Here is a 15,547-nt window from a genome sequence, read left to right on the forward strand (position 1 = left end):
CTGCCAAAAAAGTAAATTCTGTAGAAATGGAGAGTCTTGGAGTGGATTCTACAGGAAGCTAAAACCAAGTAAACCTTTGAAAACAACAGTAGTAAATTAAAAGTAAGCCATCCCACCTAGCAAATATAGAGGGGCATTTTCGATATGACGTCTAAATCTGAATCTAAATCTGGTCTAGCAATGAACCATAGAATCCATTCAGAAGTTAAAACAGTTGCATATAGAAAGTGTGCTAAAAGCGTCATTGAGGACAGCCTCACAGTTCACCAGAGAATCCATGTTGCAGTGAAACAATATATATGCCCTGAATGTGGTAAAGGCTTTAGGCAGAAGGCAGACCTCGCAATACACAAGAAAATCCACAATACAGTGAAACCATTTACATGTTCTGAGTGTGGTAAAAGTTTTGGTTGGAAAGAAAGCCTCACACACCATCAGAGAATCCACACAGGGATGAAACCAGTTACATGCACTGAGGAGGTAAAAGCTTCAGTTGCAATGCTATAAAAAATAGAAAGCTTGGCATCAGGTAGAATAATGGAAAAGTGAAACCTCAGGAAAGCAATAGGGCACCCTAGGGGGCACTGCAATGGACTTCATAAAATGCTCCCAGGTGCACATCTCACCATTGCTCCCTTACCTTGTTTGCTAAGCCCCCCAAAACCCACTACCCCCAACTGTACACCACTACCATAACCTTTACGGGTGAAGGGGTCACCTGTATGTGGGTATAGTGGGTTTCTGGTGAGTTTTGGAGGGCTCACAGTTTCCTCCACAAGTGTAACAGGGAGAGGTATGGGCCTGGGTCCACCTGTCTGCAGTGCACTGCACCCACCACTAGACTACTCCAGGGACCTGCATGCTATTCTGATGGACATGAGTATAACATCTGAGGGTGGCATAGAGGCTGGCAAGTAATGTTTTTCATCACATTTTTGGGGGGTGGGAGGTGGTTAGTGACTGCTGGGGGAATAAGGGGAGGTCATTCCTGATTCCCTCAAGTGGTCATCTGTTTATTTAGGGCACCTTTTTGTACCTTATTCATTATAAAAACTGGTCTAGCTCAAAATGTCTAAGTTTTAGTCCTGGATGTTCTTGTTTAATGTCTAAGTCTTGGGAATGCCCAAGTTCTGCCCTGAACACACCCCTGGCTTTCCCCCTTGAGATTTGGACACACTTCTGGCAGACTTCAGAGAAAAACGTCTAAAAATAGGTTTTGAAAATGCTGATTTGGATGTTTTTCTGAGAAAAACGTCCAAATGCAGACTTATGCCACTTTTTGGACATTTTTCTCTTTTGAAAATGAGCCTAATAGCCTTCTAAAGGAGAAGTATAAATGTCAGCTCTATTCCAGTAAGTCAAGAGACACCAGTAACATTGATTACACAAGTGGACATGTCTCTGTAGTTACCGCACTGAGATATATTTTACCACACATTAAAACTCTTGAGGAGAGGACTTCTGGTTTGGCTATGGAGGAGTGAGGACACATGCTCTTGCTGCTCCGAGGCACCCGATAGAATCAAAAAGAAATATCCGCCTGTCTCCCCCCGAAACGGGTTTAAAAAAGAACAGGAACGAAGTGGAAGTCGGGGTGTTCACCGCATAAAGAATCGCGAAGCGGATGGCATCCAAAACGGTGAGGAAGGAGAGCCGTGAGAAGGGACGAGGAGCGGAGAAGAGTCAACCGCCCTCTCCGACTCCGAGTTCACAATGGGCGGCGGAGATCATCCGAGAGGTGACTGAGGCAGTAGAACAGTCGGTGGACTGCAAGTTTCAACAAATACTAGAGAAGCTAGACGGCATGGAGGAACGGTATGCTACTATGGCCTCGGGTCTTAAAGAAGTACAGCAGCGTGTTGGACACGTGGAAGACACGGTACAGAAGCTAGCAGATGAGAGCCCAGCCATGCAACAGCGCCTCAAAATGTTGGAGGAGAAGTTGGAAGATATCGAAAACCGGTCACGATGGAATAATTTAAGGTTGGTGGGCTTACCAGAAGCGCTGGGGGAAAAAGACTTACGGAGTTTCCTGGAGAAATGGATTCCAGAGGCGGCTGAACTTCCTGAACTAGCGGGAGAACTCCACGTGGAGCGAGCACACAGATTGGGCCTGCGGCGCGAGGGGGAGACTTGCCCCAGAGTGACCATCCTCAAAATACTCAACGATGCGCATAAAATACGGGTACTGCAAGTGACCAGAGGAGGTAAACAATTACGATACCAGAATAGTAAAATTCTGGTATTTCAAGGTTATTCTACCAAAGTGGCGGCAGCCCGGAAAGCGTTTGTACCAGTATGCGCCCAGCTATTTGAGCAAAAGATCCACTTCAGCCTGCTATTCCCGGCAAAGCTAAAAATAATTGATCAAGATCGAGCACATTTTTTTGACAGAGTAGAAGATGCAAAAAGTTTTATGGCTCAGTTAAAGAACAAGAGGTCTGCATCAGAATGAGTGACGGGATGGCTAACAGACTGTAGCAATACAGAGTACTTAGCAGGGAGAGACGTTTAAACGATGGAAGCCTTGTGAAAAGAAGCTACAAAGGCTAATATGGACTTTTGCTGATTTGACACTTCATTGGAAATAATCACAGAGGTGCTGGATTATGGAGAATAAGGAGATGAGCACCTGAGGTGAATGGGCAATGTTTATGTAACAGTGAGGGGAGGTGGGAGGGAGGGGGAATGTATGCCTTCTTTTTTTTTTAATGTAAATTTGTTTATTAGTTTTATAATTACAAGTTTGATATTCACTTGCAAAAGAAACACAGATAGTACCATTTTTTTAAATTATTCACTGTTAAATGTGTAGAAAGAGAGCTCAATAATAGTCATAGAATGGAGAGCCTGGTGGTTATAGAGAGCGTGACCCAGAGAGAGAATGTTTAGGGTGAAAGGTAGGATAGGATTATAAAGGAACAAAGAATGTTTGTAATGAGTGATTAGAGGAGTGTGAGAGTTGAATGTTCAAAATGAGGAGAGGGAATTATAGGTTTAGGTTGCAGGGGAGAATAAAGTTCAATAATGGAGGGATGACTATGAAGGGCAGATTCTGAGAGGTATGTAATCCTCTTATGGAGACATTGATAAATGTTTTGTTGAATTGGGGAGATTAATATACCGCATGTCATGAGAGGTGAATCACATTAATAGTAGGACTACAAGTGAGGAAGAGAGAGGGGAAGAGACTGAAGAAGGGGGGAGATTGGTGGACAGGAGTAGGGTAGCTTCAAGCTCAAGTATGGAAGGGATCCGGGTAGCTTCCGGAACGATAAGGGTGAGAGAGGGAGGGGGGGAGGGAAGAGAAGGGGACAGGGGAGGGGGGAAGGGAAGGGAGGGGGGGGGCAACGCTTGAAGGGTTGAAGGGAGTCAATATGGATAACTGTGGCATAAGATCAATTTGCTCCGTGCTGGGGGGATGCTGGCTGGGACATCCTCTCAGGTATGGGGTGAGGGGAAAAATTATTTTGCAAAGTAGGCTTCAATGGGAATGGATAGGAGTAGGATGAAATGCTAGGAGTGAAGTTCACGTCTTGGAATAACTGCTAAAGGTTCTAAGGGACAGGGGAGCCTCGGTTGCCTTCTTGCAGGAGATGCACCTCTCAGCGGCAGAACATCAAAAATTTAAAAGTGGTGGGTAGGATCTATTTATGAGGCTCCAGCGGAGGGGAGGAGTGGTGATCCTAGTAAAGAAGGGACTACACTTGGAAACAAAGAAAATTATAGTGGACCCAAAAGGTCGATATATATTGGCATCTGTAGTGCTGGAACGTCAGCCGATGATTTTACGTAATGTATATGCCCCAAATGTATTTGAAAGAAAGTTCTTTAAAGGAGTGATTAAGAAGATTTTGGGGTTGGGTGATATACCGATCGTGTTGGGAGGAGACATGAACGATGTAGCGGATCCAAAATTGGACCGTTCTGCGCCCACTGATAGAGATCTGGCGCAAAAGGAATGAGGGGTACTCTTACTGGAATCTGCGTTAGGAGTGATAGATGTATGGCAGACGCTCAACCCGCTAGAAAGGGACTACACAAACATATCTAGAGCTCATGATACACTGTCCCGGATAGATTACATGTTGATCTCTCCGGAACTATTAACACAGGTAGAAGAATCCAGGATAGGCCCCATAATGGTTTCAGACCATGCCTGGGTTGAGGTGAAGTTTACTGGGGAGCCTGTCTCTGGGGAAGGTGGCTGGAGCTTTCCATCATATCTTTATAGGGACAGTCATTTTTTACCCTTTTTAGCCTTGAAATGGCAACTCTATGCAGAAGCTAATGCTCAACATAGGGCTCAACCGGATCTATATTGGGAGACAGCAAAAGCGGTGCTCTGAGGGGAGGTGATCTCATATGTCAGCCATCGGAGAAAGGTGCGCCGCAGGGAGGTGGCACGCTTGGAGCAGCGAGTGACCTTCCTCCGTAGGCAATTTGGAGAGACGCCAACTATACAGGTGAAAAAACAATTATTGGAAGCGCAGCAACATTTAAATGAATTGTTGCATGATAGGGCGAAACGATCGCAAGCGTACTACAAATATCAGCTCTACCGGTTTGCGAATAAGAGTAGTGAATTATTGGCTCGTCTGGCTAAAGGAAATAGAGAGCGAGCAAAAGTGACCACATTAATAGACTCCAATGGCAAGAGACACCATACAGATAAAGCTATAAACGGGGTTTTTGCAGAATTTTTTGCCCAACTTTATGAAGCACAAAATACATTACAGGAGAATAGCGAGGTATATCTGGCTAGTATGGATTTGCCCCGCATAACAGACTCCGATCAGACAAGATTAGATGCCCCGGTGATGGTGAAAGAAGTGGAACTAGTAATACAGCAAGGGGCATTGGGGAAAACCCCGGGACCGGACGGTTTTAGGACTGAATTTTATAAATTGTTGCGATCAGAGATTAGTCCGGTTTTGGTGGAAGTATATAACAATATCATACAACAGGAAAGGTTGCCCCGATATCTCAATATAGCTCAAATAATAGTTCTCCAAAAACCGGGTAAACCAGCAGATAGGCCGGAATCCTACCGTCCAATCTCGTTGCTTAACGTGGAGGTAAAGCTGCTCGCGAAGATTATGGCCAACAGACTATCTGGGGTGCTACCTTCTCTGATGGCTGACTCACAGGTGGGGTTTATCCGGGGGCGGGTAATAACAAAGAACATGAGAAGGATATTAGCGGCACTAGAAAGAATTAGGAAGGAAAAGATCCCGGCTCTCTAAATAAGTTTCGACGCTGAAAAAGCGTTTGATCGGGTGGACTGGGGATACATGTTTGGGGTCCTGGAAGCATATGGTATAGGAGGCAGTCAGAGCACTATATGCAGAGCCGCGAGCGCAGGTGTATGCAAATGGATCGTTGTCGGATAGCTTCCCGATAAGTAGGGGAATGCGACAGGGATGCCCCCTGCCGCCACTACTTTTTGTCCTAACTTTAGACCCTTTGTTACGAGAGATTCAATTTAATCAAGGTATAAAAGGAGTAACCATAGGGAAACACACCTTCAAAACTGCTGCATTTGCAGATGATTTATTAATGCTTATCACAGAGCCTAAGACCTCATTGGGGAATCTAATGGAAAGTTTAGTAGAATTTGGGGACTTTTCCGGTTTTCAATTGAACTTATTGAAATCGGAGGCATTAGCTAGCTCGGAAGAAGTGAGAGGTATGTGGGGAGGGGATTTCCCCTTACGATGGGCAGTAGGGAAGTTTCGATACTTAGGAATACAATTGACAATGGACACCTCAATGTTATACAAGATAAATATAACTAAACTTTTACAGGAGACGAAGGACCAATTGTCAAAGTGGTCAGTCCTAACGGTGTCCTTCTATGGAAGGATGCACCTGCTAAAAATGCTTATTTTTCCACGGTGGCTTTATGTAATGCAGGCTCTGCCCTTATGGTTACATAAGTGAGATCTGGAGAAGTTCTATAAATTGGCGGCCAGATTTTGCTTGGGGGGGGGGGGGGGCAGGAAGGCGAAAATGAAGTGGAAAATGGTGTGGGCAATTCCAGATTTGGAGGAATGGGGTTTCCTGATTTTAGGAAATACAATCAAGCGTGTTTACTCCGACATCTTAGAGACTGGTTGCTAGGAACTAGCACCTATATAGATATGGAGTTAGAAAAAAGCTATTTTGACCCCTGGAATGTAGCCTCACTGCTACATGCTCCCAGAAGGCGATTGCCAGAACACTTACGGGACAGTGTACTGTTGTGCCCAATATGGCAGCTATGGAGAGCACTGTTGCCATTATGGTGGCAGAATCCCATGAGCAGTGTATGGCTTCCCATACAAGATAATCTAGATTTCGTACCGGGAAGGGAAACTAAGGTGTTTCGTCAATTGCAGGATAAGGGAGTGTTCAGGTTGGAAAACCTACTCCAGGAGGATGGGACATTGGTGGATTATCAGATCTTTGCGGGGTTGGGAGGGCGGGGCCCATTGAGCATACTGGCATATGGGCAATTGACTCATTACGTGCGATCGCTACCACCTGAGAGCCTGTCGGCTGGTTTGGGCGATCAGCTAAGAGCACTACTAGAAGGAGATGCAGTGGGCCAAGTGTCGGTAGCATGGTTCCATAGAGAATTGTGCAATAAAGAGAAAGCTCGTGATTTACAGGTGGTGGCAGACAGATGGAATGGAGAGGTGGGAGAACCGGTGTCCGCGCAGTTGCTATTGACAGCTCTTAAAAGTGGTCCACAGTTGGTCCATTGTGCAGAACTCCAGGAGTGCCATTTCAGGTCGGTGCATAGGGCCTATGTTTCCCAGAGACAGGCTGTTCACGTGGGGGTAACTGATTCGCACTACTGTCTTAAATGTACAAGCGGCGAGGCTACACTTTTTCATGGTTTATGGCAATGTAGATGTATCTCTAGATATTGGGCAGCGATCTCCCGGTTCCTACAAGAGGTACTGGGCAAAAGATTTCGGCTAACTTTTCAAAGAGCAATATTTAGTGCACCTGGATTGTGGAGTTTGGGCACACGAGGGGAGAAGTTGTTTCTAGGGAAGGCATGCATTGTAGGGAAGAAATGTATATTTCTGTATTGGTTGCAGGATCACCCTCCCTCCTTTTGGCACTGGAGGAATAAACTACATGAATTAATGACCTGGGAGGCCAGAGGTGCGGGCCTGTCTCCGGGAAGGCAACGGAGGTTCCTGGGGGTGTGGGGGGCGTATTTAAATATTATTTCACCATGAGCACGCAGTCAAATTTTGAACAAACCCCCCTGGCAAAAGTAGTTCAGACCAATTAATACTTTGAGCGTTGCATGGGAGAGGAGGGGGGGAGGGTGTGGGACGGTGAGGAAGAGGGTGGACGGGGGTATAGAGAGGGTGGGGGAGGGGTGGGATTGATGGCGGATGGGATTAAAGTTTAAACTGCTAATGTTGAGTTGGCGTATACTGCATTTCTTGAATGTATATTTTTGCATTCGTACTTATGGATTTTCAAACTTTGAAAGACTTCTTTGTTGAATTGTCATCCATAAAAATGTTGATATTCTACTGAGCGGGTGGGGGGAGGGTTCAATCAGAGAAAAAGTTTGATGACTGTAAGTAGAAATTGGTTTCACTGGTTAATTCATGTTTAATGAGCAAATATTAAGAGATTTATGTATGGCACTGTCATCAATAAAAACGTTGAAACATAAAACTCTTGAGGATGTAGTAAATGCGCCTGCACTAGATGCACAAGTGACAGAATGTGGTAGGTACCATGTGCTAACTTCAGTGGCAGTCCACACCCATTTTCCACCTATAACCCATCCAATTTCTGCCCTCTAACAAAACATGCCATTAAAGTGCAAATTAGCACGTGCTGTCATGCCACTGCAGTAACAGTTACTACACTTTAACAGTACATGCTAATTCAACCATACATCGCTTAATGCATTTCAGCAAAAGGGTCCCTTATTAAATCAGTCCCTATGTCTTCATTTTACAGAAAACAAAAATGTATTTTTGAATTTTGAAACATCTGATTCACTGTTTGCGATGTATTCTGCTTATTTACTGATATCTGGATGAAAACAAATTACAGTATTACTTACAAATTACCTTATTTTTCCCACTTTTCCTAAAGAAGAAAGAAAGCACTGAACATTTGAGTTATTCTTAGTAAGTGTATGCTTTAATTTCCTTTAATTAATTTAATGAACTTGAATGCCACTCTGAGTAAATAGTGAAATAATGAAGGGAAGATAAAGACAAAGAAGCGCTGTTTACCACTGCTCTTTACAGAAGCAATACTGTAATCATACGCTCAGTGGAGGACAAAGCCTGGGTTTGTCAGATTCTCCCTCATGCTAATTATGTACATCTGAAAGACCAGAAAAGCATTTAGACAAACTAAGAGCTTTTCTTTGTAATTGGCTACAAAGGAGAAGCTCTTTTAATACCTGAATACCTGATCACCAGGAGCTATGCTTCAAACTATCCAAAAAGGAAAAATAAAGTATGCAGCTTCTTTTATTCTTGTTGTGATTCAAGTGCTTTACAGAAGGACAAATATTCATGATTTGCAAACAAGTAATTCTGAGATTCATAAAGAAAGAATATACTTCGGTCTTCTTTTCAAATCTGGGGACTTTCTCCTCTAACCCCTCGATTTTTGAACATTTTCTAATTCAACAGTGGATCACAGAAGACAAGCAGCCAGTCAGATAACTTTATTTGAGTTCTTATTTCGGAAAATGTGATATGAGCACTTTATTGATGCCATGTGCAAAGGTTGGGGGGAAGGGGCTACAGCACGGGAAGGGAGCACTGAAAGAGACAGAGAGAAAACAGAAAAGGTAAAATTAGTCCTTACCTGATAATTTTCTTTCCATTAGTCCCAACAGATCAATCCAGAGACTTGTGGGTTATGTCCCTCTACCAGCAGGTGGAGATAGAGACAACTTCAGAGGTTTACTATATGTGGTCATGTGCAGCCAGCTTATAGTAAACAACATATAGTAAACCTCTGAAGTTCCCTCTATCTCCACCTGCTGGTAGAGGGACATAACCCACAAGTCTCTGGATTGATCTGTGGGACGCGGACGCTATGGAACAGGAAAATATTGCGCTTTTAGTACCTTTTCCTATTTATCACATCTTTCCTTTTACAGTTTTCACAAAAGAAGCACATGGCAGATTTAGAATTGCAAGGGGGAATTTTGCTAATTCCTGCATATATGAGATCTAGTACTAGAATATGTAAATATACTCTGTTGTATGAATGCAATTTTTCAAACAAAAACTTGGCAAAAGTGCCAGCACAAGACCATGGTACTTTATTATTCACCTGGTTCACCTCTGCATATACAGACAACAGACAAAATACAGCTTTCAAACATTCCTCTAACTTTTATGAAATGTGAAAAAAAACCTAAAATATAAATTAGTTATAGAGATATGATGAGAGGGATAGGAGTACACCTTTCATCTCTTGTGAACTGAGGTAGCTCTTACTTTTTCCCCTGAGATACCCATGGGATGGATGGATGGATGGCTAGATAGATAGATAGATAGATAGATAGATAGATAGATAGATAGATAGATAGATAGATAGATAGATAGATAGATAGATAGATAATTACCTCCTTATTTTGGAGGGGGAGGGAGTTTATATCTAATAGGGTGTATTTTAGGACATAGTTATTGAATGTTAGATTTTATAGCTGTTCACTTGATTTGTTTGGTTCTCATGAGGGTTGGGGGATAGAGGGGGATGTGCTTGAATGCAATATCACACTGTATGACCTTGTGTTTTTGTGCTTATAGCAGTTACTCATTTGGTCGCATAAAAAATTGTTTCCCATAACTAAACTAGAGGGTAGGGGTGGGTACAATTGTTTAGTTTGATGACCAACATTATCATGCTGTCTTTCTTATGTATGCTTTGCTATTTGAATCTCAGTATCACTTTAATGTTGGATATGTATGCTTTGATTTTTCATCAATAAAAACTGTTGAAACATAAATTAGCTATAGAAATGTGTGACGTGATACTTCCGAAGACTTAATTTAAATGCAACCTTCCAGCTAGTAGTTATCTGATAAAGTATTTCTACTGGGCTACCTGCAAGAAAGAAATCACATACCCACATATCTGGCACTTTCTACTGGACAGTGCCCACAAGAAAATCCATGCCTTTATACAGAGCAGCCCACAGTCTGCCCATATGGGGTGTATTTCAAAGCAGGGTGCCTATGTAAAATTCTTTTAAAGGTGCTTGTCTTATGCCCATTTTATGAAGGCAATGGAGGTTGAGGCTTGCAAGAGAGTGCATCCAGAGGAGGGCTCTGAGTGGAGGAGTTGGAGAGGCTCATGGAATGGCATGCAAAGGGGAGTGACTAGCGTACAGTAGATGCCTACTTTCCTTTATAGAATATTAGCATAGTTTAGATACCTACTTTCCTTTTAAGAATACTAGCATAAAGTACATGCCTACTTTCTTTTATAGAATACTAGTGCAAAGTAGATGCCTATGATCCTTTATAGAATACTAGTATAGAGTACCTAGTTTCCTTTATAGAATACTAACATAAGGTAGATGCCTATGTTCCTTTATAGAATATTAGCATAGAGTAGATGCCTACTTTCCTTTGTACAATACTAGCGCAGAGTAGATGACTACTTTCCTTTATGGAATACTAGCGCAGAATAGATGCCTATGTTCCTTTATAGAATACTTGCGTAGAGCAGATGACTACTTTATAGAATACTAGTGCAGATTAGATTCCTACGTTCCTTTACAGAATACTAATGTAGGGTAGAGGCCTACTTTCCTTTATCGGATACTAGTGTAGGATAGTTGCCTTCTTTCCTTTATAGAATAATGCCATAGAGCAGATGCCTACTTTCCTTTACAGAATACTAGCATAGAATAGATGCCAACTTTCCTTTAAAGAATACTAGCATAGAGTACATGCCTACTTTCCTTTATACAATGCTAGCATAAAGTAGATGCCTACGTTCCTTTATAGAATACTAGTATAAAGAAGATGCCTATGTTCCTATATAGAACAGTAGCATAGAGTAGATGCCTACTTTCCTTTATAGAATACTAGCGTAGTGTAGATGCCTACTTTCTTTTATAGAATACTAGATACCTACTTTCCTTTATACAATACTAGCGTAAAGAAGATGCTAATGTTCTGAATAGAATACTAGTGTAGAGTAGATGCCTATTTTCCTTTATAGAATACTAGTGTAAAGAAGGTTCCTATGTTCCTTTATAGAACAGTAGCGTAGAGTAGATGCCTATGTTCCTTTATAGAATACTAGCGTAGATGCCTATTTTCCTTTATAGAATGCAAGAGTAAAGAAGATGCCTACTTTCCTTTATAGAACAGTAGTGTAGAGTAGAGCTGTCCAATTCAGCTAAAATATTTTTAATTTGATACGATTCGATTCTGTAAAAAAAATTGGTTTTTCGATTCAATTTGATTCTATTTAACTAGATTGAAATTGTGAGCCACCAGGTCTTAGGAGGGGCGATGGGGAACAGTCGGAGAGCCACCTGAAATATGTTCAAAAACAGAATAATCCATTTGTGTATCAAAAAGATAAACTTCTACAAAACAGATGAAGATGTGATTCCACATGGATGTTCTACTCCATGTGGAAACTGAAAAGAATAAAACAATTCTTTCCAAGATCTGTCTTTCGCAACCTAGTGCAATCACTTGTACTCAGTCACCTGGATTACTGCAACTCAATACACGCAGGCTGCAAAGAACAAATACTGAGAAAACTTCAAACAGCCCAGAATACAGCAGCCAGACTTATCTTCGGAAAACCAAAATACGAAAGTGCAACACCCCTACATGAGAAACTACACTGGCTCCCGCTCAAGGAACGTATCACCTTTAAAGTCTGCATGCTAGTTCACAAAATCATTCACGGTGAAGCCCCTGCTTACATGTCTGACCTAATAGACCTGCCACCTAGAAATGCCAAAAGATCATCCCGAACCTTTCTCAACCTCCACTTTCCTAAGTGCAAAGGCATAAAGTACAAAGTACTACATGCATCAACCTTCTCCTAAATGAGCACGCAACTCTGGAACACACTACCACGTAACCTGAGAACGATTTACGAATTAACCGACTTCCGCAAATGACTGAAGACCTATCTCTTTGAAAAAACTTACTGCAAGGATCAAAACACATGATTTCCATGCACACTAATAGAAACGCATCAATACACTCCCTTCTGAATTCTCTTCCCCCGTACTCTCCTCACATTCACAATCAACCCACAGATAAATTGTTATACCCTAACGCTCTCCTGCTATTATCTGTTCACCCTACCATTCCCCAATGTCACATCCCACATTTTCTATGCCCCAAAGATGATTTTACTGAATTTGTCTCCTATAACTCTTCATAATGTAACCCATAATCATAATGTAACAAACTGTACCTCCATCATTTACAACGTATTGTAAGCCACACTGAACCCGCAAATAGGTGGGAAAATGTGGGATACAAATGCAATAAATAAATAAATAAATAAATGTGCCCCAGTGAAAGGAGAGTTTAATTCTACTTCCATTAATTTCAATATATCCCATTATCTTTATAACACCAGGCTTCTCAAGGCAGATTACAACAGTTAAGAAGATTAACCCATCAGGAAACAGGATATCCTCACTGAAATCTGGCTATTCTGTATGATATAGAAGAACAGTGAAGAAAAATGGGAACAAACTACAGAGTTTATAACTGCTGTTTCGCTTTCTACCAGCTACAATAATTTGTGAAACATGTTCAAAAAACAGAATCCATTGTGTATCTGAAACAGCTTTAGACTTACAGGTGCAGAGCGGAGTGTGGTGGATCAACAATAACGTGGAAGCAGCAGGTCATATCTTTGCTTGTTTGTTTTGAGCGTACGGTAATGACGGCTGTGCAGGGGAGTGGACAGATTAACTAAATTGACTTACTTGCTTACAGTGGACTTGACGAAAGGCTCACATTCACTCCAGTCTATTAAGCCTCCTTGTTTGCCTCGACTGCCGGTCCCGCCCCCTGATGTCAGTTCCTATACTGCCCGGCTGTTACGTCTGTGCTCTCCTCGCTCTCTGGTGGCCAGTACAGGTGGCTGCTATGGACCATCACCCGTTCCAGATTTTAGCTGAGTCCGGTCCGGATCTTCCAGGCTGCCAGGTTTTGCTTGCTTGGATTGAGCCTGCACAGCCACCATAGCTTCCTGGTGATTGCTGCAGCTGAGTCTTTCCTGTCTGGGCTTATTAGCCATTTTGAAACTCTCTGGCTTTGCCTTTGCATTGCGTCTAAGGCCCTGGTATGTTAGTGCTGGTTGCTCTGCTGCCTAGTTTTGAATCCTTGCCTTGATTCTTGTCTGTTCTTGCCAGTCAGTGTGTAGTTAGATTAGGTTGTAGTTAGTTTGCTAGTCTTGTCTCTGGGCTTTAGTTTTGTGTTTAGTCCTTGTCTGTTTGTATCCTGCTGGCTGCTCTGCAGCTTTTAGTTCTGTGTCTTGTTAGTCAGTGTTTTGTTCCCTGTTTCAGTGGCTGCTTGCAGCTTTCTGTTTCTGTCCCCGCCTGGTGTTGTATTGTCTAGCCCAGTTTTCTGCCTTGCTGCCCATGTTCCTTCCTTTCCCCTCTGACACTCAGTCCCTGTGCTGCCTAGCTGTTATCCAGCTCCTGCCCTGCCCTGCAAAGTCCTGTCGGCCACCTGAAGCTGGAAGCTTAACTCCTGGTGGAAAGTGGCCAGGTACAGGTGAAGCCTAACTGTTGTCAGTGTTCTGCCTTGCCCATGGTGTGGGGTGGTTTTGCCTGCCACTGCCGCTCCTCGGCAGTGGCCCAAGGGCTCACAACCCAGTTCCAGATTTGAAAACGTGACACCGGCTGCGCGCCAATACAGAAACTGCTTCTGCGACAGCGCACGGCTTGGGTGACAGCAGGAGGGAGGGAAGCAGCAGCTTCAGAGACAGCGGGTGAGAAGGAGGGAGGTGGGTAAATCTCGAATCGGGACTCCCAATTTTTTTGCAAAATGAATCGATTCAAATCGATTTGTCCAAACAAATTAAAAAATAGATTTGAATCGGTTTTTGGACAGCTCTAGCGTAGAGTAGATGCCTATGTTCCTTTACAGAATTCTGGTGTAAAGTAGATGCCTACGATCCTTTATAGAACAGTAGTATAGAGTAGATGCCTGCATTCCTTTATAGAATACTAGCGTAAAGCAGATGCCTTTCTTCCTTTATAGTATACTTGCATAGTCAGGTATATATGCACATATGCTGTAAGGCATCAGCATTTATGCCAACCAGCCATAGAGGTGGTGCAAATGCTCACACCTAAATGCCAGAGATACGCACATAACTCATAGCATTCTATAAGTGATGTGCATAAATGTGAGCCCTGGGCAGACTCTACTTATGTGTATGTCTACTTGTAAAATATAGGCTATGTAAGACAAATGCGTATTTACAGAATAGCATTTAGACAGAATTTTGGTATTTATGTACACATATGCTATTATTCTAATCATTTACACACATAATTGGCGCATAAATATTACTACTTTACAGAATTACCCCCATAAAGCAAAGCAACAGCCACGTCACAGGTGAAAAACATTCATCAGGCAAGGCTCTTTTACCCCTCTTTATTCCCTAGCGCTTCGCAAATGTCACTGTGCGTTATACTATGATATTGCACAGGATGGAAAAAAGCAGAACTTGAGGATTACGTAAGTGAACATGTGGTGTTGGACTGGCTGAAAAGCAACATATTTTGTTCTGAAATGAGGACACAAAGAAATTTAGTTTGTGAGCACTGTATCACTTGGGGAGGAGAAGGGTTAGCTAAAGGAAAAAGGGCAAGACTCACATGACCTTCTAAGGTCAAATCTGCCTCAGAACACTTTCCTCCTCTCCCCTTGATGATGTACAGTAAGGGGCATTGGATCAAAATCCCTCTCCTATTAGCATGTCACTTTCAGACAGAGCAAAAGACAAAGAAGCTGTGAGGGAATGAGTGCTATCAGAAGCGGAGCCAGGTTGAAAGCGTGGGGGAAGCGAGAGCGGACTTCTGCCGGCACGCGTTTTAAATGCAACACGTTGAGTAAAAAATAGGAGCCAGCGCAAGTCCGTTTGGGGGAGCGGCCGCTCCCCTGGCGGCCCCCTAGCTACGCCACTGAGTGCTATAGCGGCAGGTGTCCCTAGGAACACTCTCTCACTCAAGGTGCAGGTTAACCACCATATAGCAGGTGGCGCTAAGAGGACGCAGTTTAGCTGCCTGAAAGCGGGTGGCGCTAAACTGCCAAAGCAGCTCCTGAGTCAGAAGGGCAGGGCTCAGAGGGAAAGAAGGTTAAATGCCCTGAGAGAGTGTAGAACCAGTGAGGCCCTGAGGCAAGACTTCTCCAGGAGAGAGATCCCAAGTTCAGAGATCTTCTGGAGGGAGGCTTCAAGTGAAGGAATTCTCCCTAAAGTGTTGGCTGGGCTGCAGTATTTGTGGGGGAGTCCCAGGGAAGTAAGAAGTCGCCCTAGCTCAGAGGTT

General features: G+C 43.0%; 1 protein-coding gene across 2 annotated transcripts in view; it reads right to left on the reverse strand.

Moving 5' to 3' along the window:
- ADAM22 (ADAM metallopeptidase domain 22) overlaps nucleotides 1-15,547 on the reverse strand; it is a 661,757-nt gene that overhangs the window by 176,132 nt on the left and 470,078 nt on the right. The gene's annotated exons all lie outside the window — the stretch shown is intronic.

The sequence above is a fragment of the Microcaecilia unicolor genome, chromosome 1 (assembly GCF_901765095.1).
Source record: "Microcaecilia unicolor chromosome 1, aMicUni1.1, whole genome shotgun sequence".
Taxonomy (NCBI): domain Eukaryota; kingdom Metazoa; phylum Chordata; class Amphibia; order Gymnophiona; family Siphonopidae; genus Microcaecilia; species Microcaecilia unicolor.